The sequence below is a fragment of the Cervus canadensis genome, chromosome 9 (genome assembly GCF_019320065.1).
Source record: "Cervus canadensis isolate Bull #8, Minnesota chromosome 9, ASM1932006v1, whole genome shotgun sequence".
In the NCBI taxonomy this organism is placed as follows: domain Eukaryota; kingdom Metazoa; phylum Chordata; class Mammalia; order Artiodactyla; family Cervidae; genus Cervus; species Cervus canadensis.
Window position 1 is genome coordinate 78,486,064 of NC_057394.1, and position 8,910 is coordinate 78,494,973.

An 8,910-nucleotide genomic window follows, 5' to 3' on the forward strand; every position below is an offset into this window, starting at 1 on the left:
ATGCAAAGATGGGTAAGACACAGTCCTTACCCTCAAGGTGATACCATCCAGTAGAGGAGCAAAGACATGTACATAAATGGTGACAGCTGTCTTAGAGCTACAGAGCGTGCATGATGGAGCAAAGGGAGGATCCTAGAGGCTTCCGTGACGAGATACACTGAGCTTTGAAGAATGAGCCCCAGATGCTGAAGGACATGCTGGTTGGGGTTTGTAGAAGCAAGGGGAGATCCCAGGGAGGAAGCACAGTGCACGGAAATCTGAGAAAGCAGCGAAGAGCTGGCACAGAGCCTGGTCTGATTAAGGTTAAAAAAAGAAGCACTAGAAGACATGTGCATGCAAAGTCACTTAGCCATGTCCAACTCTATGCGACCCTACGGACTATAGCCTACCAGGCTTCTCTGTCCATGGAATTCTCCAAGCAAGAATACTGGAGTGATTTGCCATTTCCTCCTCCAGAGGATCTTCCCTTCCCAGAGTTTGAACCTGCATCTCTTATGTCACCTGCATTGGCAGGCAGGTTCTTTACCGCTAGCACCACCTGGGAAGCCCCAGAAAGATAAGAAGGTAAGTTGCCCGAAACTGTGGGATCTTAAGTAAGACTTAAGAGGCAACAGGGCACCCCTGCAGGTGTCTGTGTAGAGTGTGTGATGGCAGAGTGTTATGGGAGCCTTGGCAAGGTTCTCCATAGGGAAGAAAGTGGGTCTGGGACACTGGGCAATCCATGGATCCAAGAAGAAAGAAAAAAAAATGCCAAAGACAGCTGGGAAGATGTTTAGGAGACAGCCCTAACATTTTATCTCACCAGCATTGAGCTGCTCTGTTCTGTTCCACAAAACCTCCCTCCTGTCAGTAGCCGCACCCCTGGCTGGGTCGGACCACACCAAACCAGGGTACCAATGTGTCAATTACTCTTTGTTAGCTGTGGTTGTTGTTCTAGATGTTTCATGTGAAAGAAAGGGAGTCTGGTATCTTACTTGCATACTTTGCATTGTGGCTCATATATTTACTTGGAAATAGTGTTTTCTCAACATCTATGAAGACATAGAGTATCAGACTTTCCCACTGAGAGAGAAGTAAGGAAAATGAGGACCCAGAAGCCTGGGCTGAGTGTGATCTCCTTATGTTTCCAGAGAGCAGAGCTCTCAAAACTTTCTACTGGAGAGCTTCTGTTGGCACTCAGGGTTCTGGGGTGTGGCCAATGTGGCCAACGAAAAGCCTGCATTTAATTGCAGTATTGTCTTTTATCTTAAAATTTTCTGCAACTTTTGCATTCCCATAATATATCCAGCCCTTCCTGCTATGATGTCCCAGGTTTGTTCCATGTCTTTGTGAACCACCGGTTTACCATCACACACACCGTTTGACAAGACCCCATTGTGATTATTCTGTCTAGGACCTGATTATTGATTTGGACCCGAGTCACTTGAAAGGACATATTTAAGCTATCTATTTCACTATGATCAAAGAAAACAGCTTCTACCTCTTTTTTTTTCTTTTTTTGGTGTTTTAACAGTTAAAAACAGTTAAACAGTTAAAATTGGCAAGTTTTAATATATGCCCTATAAGAAGATGCTCTTCAACTCAAGATCCTTTTGTTTACAACCAACTCCATAGAGATAGATCGCTATTATCAAGTAAAGTCTAATTGCCAACTTCTCCTTAGTGGGAACCCTCCATGGGGGACCTGAGGAGGGAAGAGGAGTGTGGGGGAGGAGAGGGGACCTTGGTCAAGTGACTGGCTCAGGTGGACAGCAGTAAGTTATCCTTGATTATCTTTGTGAAAAACTTCGCACACAGTAACACTCTTGCTCCACAAGACGTTCCACATACACTCCAAATTGCTTCTCTCCTTCCCAAGGTCCTGGCTTCCTCTCGAATCTTCAGTTTCTGATCTCTAACATACACTTTTCAGGTGAGCATTTCTATTGTTTTCCTCCTCTTGGGGGTTCTATGGCTCAATTCACTTTGCCAACAAAGGTCCGTATTGTCAAAGCTATGGTTTTCCATCAGTCATGTACGGATGTGAGAGTTGGACCATAGTGAAGGCTGAGTGCCACAGAATTGATGCTTTCAAACTGTGGTGCTGGAGAAGAGTCCCTTGGACTGCAAGGAGATCAAACCAGTCAATCCTAAAGGAAGTCAGCCCTGAATATTCATTGAAAGGACTGATGCTGAAGCTGAAGCCCCAATACTTTGGCCACCTGATGTGAAGAACTGACTCATTGGAAAAGGCCTTGATGCTGGGAAAGATTGAAGGTGGGAGGAGAAGGGGATGACAGAGGATGAGATGGTTGGATGGCATCATCGACTCAACAGACATGAGTTTGAACAAGCTCTGGGAGGTGGTGAAGGACAGGGGAGCCTGGTGTGCTGCAGTCCATGGGGTCACAAAGAACCAGACACGACTTGGCGACTAAACAACAACAAGGAAGGAGTAAAGAGATTCTGTTTTCTCATGCCATCTGTCACATCATGGTTTTCTCCTGAGACGCTACCTCTTTAGTGGAGTATTCATGTCAGGTGTCTCCCTAAAGTCCTGACCACTTTGTTCACTTGGGCTGAATGAGGGCTTTGTGCTCCCCAGTCCTGGCAGCTGGCTCATCTCTCCATGGCAAGGTTGTGTTTGGCGGAGCTCACCTTACCTGAGTGATCATGAGGCTTCCCACCTCCAGGCTCTTCCAGCCCCATAGCCTGCTCTGGGGCACTTTCTTGATCCCCACACAGCTCTCCCAGTGACCAGAGAGTGTGGGACCACCTTGGTTGGTAAAAGTTGAGGATTTGGAATGATTTTAGGTAAGGGTTCCTTCTAAGTACCCTTGTTCAAATGTCAGCCCATCCTCTTGCTTTCCCGGCCAAGCTGTGTTACAGCAGATAAAATGCATTAGTCACTCATTAAATATTTCTTGATTCTGATATGCTTCTATCACAGAACTGTAGTTACAGGGAGCTGCAAACATGAGCCAAGCAGAATAAGTTGTGTGTCAAGTGCCCAAGGCTTAATATCCTACCATCCACTTCCTGTTTACTGCTTGCCACTTGAAGAACCTGTCTGCACTTGTGCCCCGGGCAATTGAGAGTCACCAAAACCCTGCTGGAGGACTGGGTTGATGTGGTAAGGAGAGTCACTCTGATCAGAACCTGGGAACAAGTTTAGGACCATCACTAGCCAGGGTTATGTCCTTTCCCAAGGGGTTGGCAAGAAGCTGGAAGAAGGAGAAGGCACATCCAGGTTGCAAATGAAAACTTGAGCAGTCTCTCAACCCTAAAGTTGACAGCAAATGGAGCATCACTGAAGAGGGTTGTCATCTGCTGGAATAAACTGTCACACTTTCAGGGGACCACTTCAGGGGCCATTGAAGCCATAGTTGGACCCGACATCAGGGTTGGGTGTTGAATGTTTGAGGAGAGAAGCTTAAAACAGGAGGAAAACTCTGGTTGCTAATGAGTTTCAGTTCAGTTCAGTTCAATCACTCAATCGTGTCCGACTCTTTGTGACCCCATGGACTGCAGCATGCCAGGCTTCCCTGTCCATCACCAACTCCTAGAGCTTACTCAAACTCATGTCCATTGAGCCAGTGATGAAATCTCCAGGTCAACTCAAAGTTCCCAGTCTTGGGTGAGTTGAGGTCTGATGCTGGACCCTCACCAAGCCTTTCAGTCCTAGCGGAAAAGGCGGAGGCTACCAAAGCTGCAGCATCTCTGCACCGGCCCAAGATGCCAGCTTGAACTACTACAAGGAGTTTCCAGATCTCTATAGGGATGGTGGGGCTGCTGCAGCGAACAGAGCCGCAGCAGATCAGGGCCTGGCCAGCAGGGCTTTTTCTGGACCCCCTTCTCCACTGAGTCCCAGTTTCTGATCACAACAGTCGAAAATAATTACCAAAATTATGATGGGGAGAGGTTGCATTATTTATACTGTAACTGCCCACAGTCGACTTTTCTAGAAAGCGACTACAGAGCTTTCTATTCAACAGTGAAAAGTTGTGAATGGTCATTTCTTTCCAAAAATAAACGTGATTTCATGAGGGGTGTGTCCAAACCAACAGAGCTTTGTTTCTGAGTCCCATGCCTTTGTTGGAGGGACCAGGGAAATGAATCAAATAGGGCCCTGTTGATAAATGCTCTTCATGAAAAGGGGCCTGGAGTGACATTGTACAGAGATTGTCCTGGGAAGCCAGGCCTCCACTGACGCTTGTCTGAATGGCTCACCAGTCTTTTCATGTGAATGGGATTTCTTGTTGTCTTGGTTACAGCCAACAGGAACTCATTTCACCATCATGACATACATATACATCAACAGTGACATCAGCTTTGACCCCTTTATGTCTGAAAAGAAGTACTCATGCCTCACTTTGGAGGTCCCATGGGGGCATTATGAAGCCCTAGGCTGCCTTGGGCTTTCATACAATCACTGAATTCATAGTTGTTGAAATCTCCTATGTGGCATCCACTATGCTGGCCCTAGAGATGCTGGGATGATTAACTCGGTCCTTGCCCTTAGGGAGTTTTGAATCTGGTGGGGAAAATGAAAACCCACCAGGTAAGGGCATCGGTGGATTGGAAGGCACTACAAGGTCAACCCTGAGTAGACACAGTGTTTAAATAAGCAGGTCTGCCTTGAGTGCTAGCGTAGGGAGGGCGTTCATTTCCTACTGCTGTTACAACAAATTACCGCAATGTCAGCGGCTTAGAACAAAACACGTTTGCTTTCTTACAGCTCTTTAGGTTAGAGATCCAATATGGGTCTCAGTAGGAAAAATCAGGGTGTTGCCGCTGCTGTGTTTCTTTTTTGGAGGATCTAGGAGACTCCATTTCCTCGCCCTATACAGCTTCCAGAAGCTGCCTACCTTCCTCGGCTCACGCCCACCTCCTCACACCTTCAGAGATCCCACATGTCACAACTGAATGATCCCACAGGCTCCAACTAGAACCCTGTGCAGCCAAATGAATAAATAACTTTTTTCTTTCTAAAGTCAGCAACCTTGCATCTCTGACCATATTTCCATGGTTTGCTCTCCATAGCTGGGAAAGGGGTCTTTCTTTTTAAAAACTCACGTGATTGGATGAAGTCCACCTGAATAATCCAGGGTGACCTCACCATCTCAAGGCTGTGAACTTGATCACATCTTCAATATAGAGTATATACATTCATAGGTTCTAGGGGTTGGGACCAGACCTCCTGGGGGAGGAAATCCTTCTGCCTGCCACATTGAGGAAAGGCTTGCCCCCAGAGATAAACCACAGATTTATTTTGAGATCGCTTCTGAATTCCTGGGTTTCCAATAAGCATCCACTGGAGAAGATGTTTGACCTCAGAAGAGCATTCTCTGGGGTGTGGGTGCAGAGATAAACCAAGCGGAGCCACGGGGAAGGTTATATCTCCCAGTAGAATATAGAGTTTTGAAAAGCTACTAATTTTTTATTTATATTTGAAAGAAATTGTAAAAAATCACATTCCCATGGTGCAGAAAGTAGAGGTCAGCCTCATTTCTTGGCCAGGGGAGCTGTGCAGACATGCTGATACTGTTACTTACGTTTGGGAATAGGCTGGGGTGGGTGGGGGGAACACCTCCTTGGGAGGGTCTATTAGACTCTTTTGAAAGAAGACTGAATGGCACTGAATCAGGCCATGATAAAAAGACTTCTAATATTACTCAGCCATAAAAAAGAACAAAATAGTGCTATTTGTGGAGATGTGGATGGATCTAGAGACTGTTAAACAGAATGAAATAAGTCAGAAGGAGAAAAACCAATACTGTATGTTAACACATATATGTGGAATCTAGAAAAAGGGTACAGATGAATTTATCTGCAAAGCAGAAATAAAGACACAGATGTAGAGAGCAAATTTATGGATGTCAAGGGGAGTAAGGGCAGGAGGGGATGAATTGGGAGATTAAAATTGACACATGTACACTGTTGATAGTACATATAGAATAGATAACTAATGAGAACCAATTGTTTAGCACAGGAGACTCTACTCTGCTCTGCGGTGACCTCAACGGGAAGGAAGTCTAAAAAGAGAGGAGATATGTGTATACATGGAAACTAACAGAGCATTGTAAAGCAATAATACTCCAATAAAAATCAATTTTAAAATCCATTACCAGGAAAAAAAAAAAACTTCTAAGTAGTCTCCTGAGCCCATGTTGTCCCCAGTCTAACCCATTTTCTACCTGGCCCCACCCAGCCATGCCAACCTATGAAGAACCAAAGCATCTTATCACAGCTGCAGCTTTCAGGTTGCTCTTGGCAACACCTAACATGGGGCAGGTCCTTGGTCAGTGCTTGCTGAATGATTCCACTTGATTTCCAGTCTGCTCAGAAACCTGCCTTGGCTCTTCTTATCCACTGAATAAACTCCACCTGTTTCCAACATGGTCCTCCCACCCCACTCCATTCCTTTCTATCAGTTCCATGTCTAAATCCTCTTTTTCAAGCTTGCATTCATTTGTTCCAGCTGCCATTTCAAAGTGCCAAAGAATGGGTGTCTTTAACGACAGTGGTGTCGTTTCTTTCTCCCAGTTCTGACGCTAAAAGTTAGGTGTCACGGTATCAGCAGGGCTGGTTTCTGCCAGGTTCCCTCCTTGGCTTGTAGACAGCAGTCTTCTCTCTGTGTTTGTCTGTGTCCGTATTTGCTCAACCTGTAAGTTCACCAGTTGTATTAATTTAGGACACAAACCCCCCAGCCTCATTTTAACTTAATTCCCGTTTTAAAGGCCCCATCTCCAAACACAGCCTGACCCTAAGGTACTGGAGCTTAGGGCTTGAACACACGGATTTGGGGAAATACAATTCAGCCCATATCAAAGGCCTAGCTTGTTACTGTCTTCCTAAAATTTTGTCTGAGTCCCATTCTTATCCCCTCTTCCTCCTTCTACCTTTTCTCCATCAACTTTTTCCCACCTTGCACAACACACACACACAAACACATCCAAGAGATCATTTCTTTCCTTCAAACAACCATAATAACACATGCTTTTTCTTGGAAACCTGATCAATTTTTACCTTGCATCATATATTACCTTTTACTATATTTTATTTTGTACTATACTAACCCTTTACTATAGGCATTATATGTGTTTTATCCTCACCTAGAACGTAAGCCTCTCCTGGACAGATGGTTTAACTCTGTCTCTCTCACATGACTTGATACATAGTAGGTGCTCAAAAAATTAGCTAATGAGTAAATGGACATCATGAGAGATGATGATAAAGCAGTCATCGTCTGAGTGTGAGATGAGTTAAATAGATTATTGATGAATTATGTCTTACTGAAAAATAGTGCTTAGAGGGCAAGGAAGCAGAATCATGTGCCAATTTATAATCAATATATGCTGACAAGACTAATGATGCATGCCAGGAAGGCTGGCGGGTCACCTGGCAGAGAAACTCAGGATGTCTTGGAGACAGGAGAAGTGAGTCCCATTGTTGAGAGAGCCAGCTCTGGTTCTAGACTGCCTGGGTTTGATCTTGACCCTGTGACTCTGAAAAATTGCATAACCTCTCTGGGCGTCAGCTTCCTCACCTGTAAACTGAAGATAATATATCTGTAGCCAACTCCCAGGTTCTGGTGGCACCTGGAATGTAGCACTTGGTAAATGTTAGCTATTATTATCACCAGTGATTTCAGATGTTTTTAAAGTACCACTGCTTCTGCCACTCACATCTAGCCCTTAAATGGTGATCATTAAATTTCACTGCAAAAATATGAAAAGTTCTCTGAAAACATGACAGTTGCACCCAAGAACCTGCAATGCAAGCCAGGTTTAATTCTCCTCTGTGCGTCTCTGGACATCCGACATCATGCGTGGACAGCAGGTAGAACTTGCTTGCGACGTGGTTGGGCCTTTGTGAAATGTGACAGCCAGCAAGCCCTTAATTATTCTTAGAAATGCCAGAACTCACTGGAAACCATTGAGTTTGACAGTTCAAGAGCTAATTAACTCCAAACTCTGCTTCTTGGGTTGCCTTATTTGCAATTCTCGGTCACTTATTTTCTTAAGTCTTTTTAAAAATTCCTTTTGCGGTGTGGTACAGGGTGAGAAGGCTGGGGGCCGCAGACCAGTGGGAAGGGGGCCCTTGACAGACACTGTGGCTGAGTGGAGGTTCTGGGGAGCTGCAGGCGTGCAGGGGTATCCCTGACCGTGTCTGACCTTGAATTGACAAGGGAGCTATGGAACGTGCAGTACCCCGCGTGGAAAGGAACCCCAGCCCAGTCCTGAGTCCCTCCCTTTCAGAGGTGGGAGGAAGGAGCTTCCTTCTCCCCTCTCCTTTATCTCGGGAGCATTTTGTCGGGGTCCACTTTTTAACTACCACCACTTTTTAAATCCAAAGTCTTCGTGAACAACAAAACAAAAATAGAGTGAAATAAGCCAGACACAAAAGGGCAAATATCATATGATTCCACTCAAATGAAACATCTAAAATAGGCAAATTCCTAGAGACACAAAGTAGATCAGAGGTTCCTGGGGCCTGAGGTGGGGAGGAAGGAGTAAGGACTTATTGTTTCATGGGAGCAGAGGTTCTGTTTGGGGTCATGTGATGAAAGGTTCGGAAGTTGGATGGGAGTGAGAGTAATAGCATAGCATTGTGGAGGTAATAAGTGTCAGTGCACTGTACTCTCAAAAATGGCAAATTCCACGTTAATACCTTTCATCATAATTTTTTAAATGTGGAAAGGCAAAAGACAAAGTCCTTGTCCCGAATCCTAAGCATTACATTTAGAACAGCAGGCTTGGACTTCTGCCCATGCATCAGGGACACCAAGTGACCAGCAGTTCACAGAACACAGGGTGCTTGCTGTCCAGCCTCTGTACCTTCGCATATGCTGTTCCCCGACCTGGAACACCCTCTCCCCCCTCTTCCGCCCCCACCCCCGTCTCTCTGGAAACGTGTCATCTTTAGAAA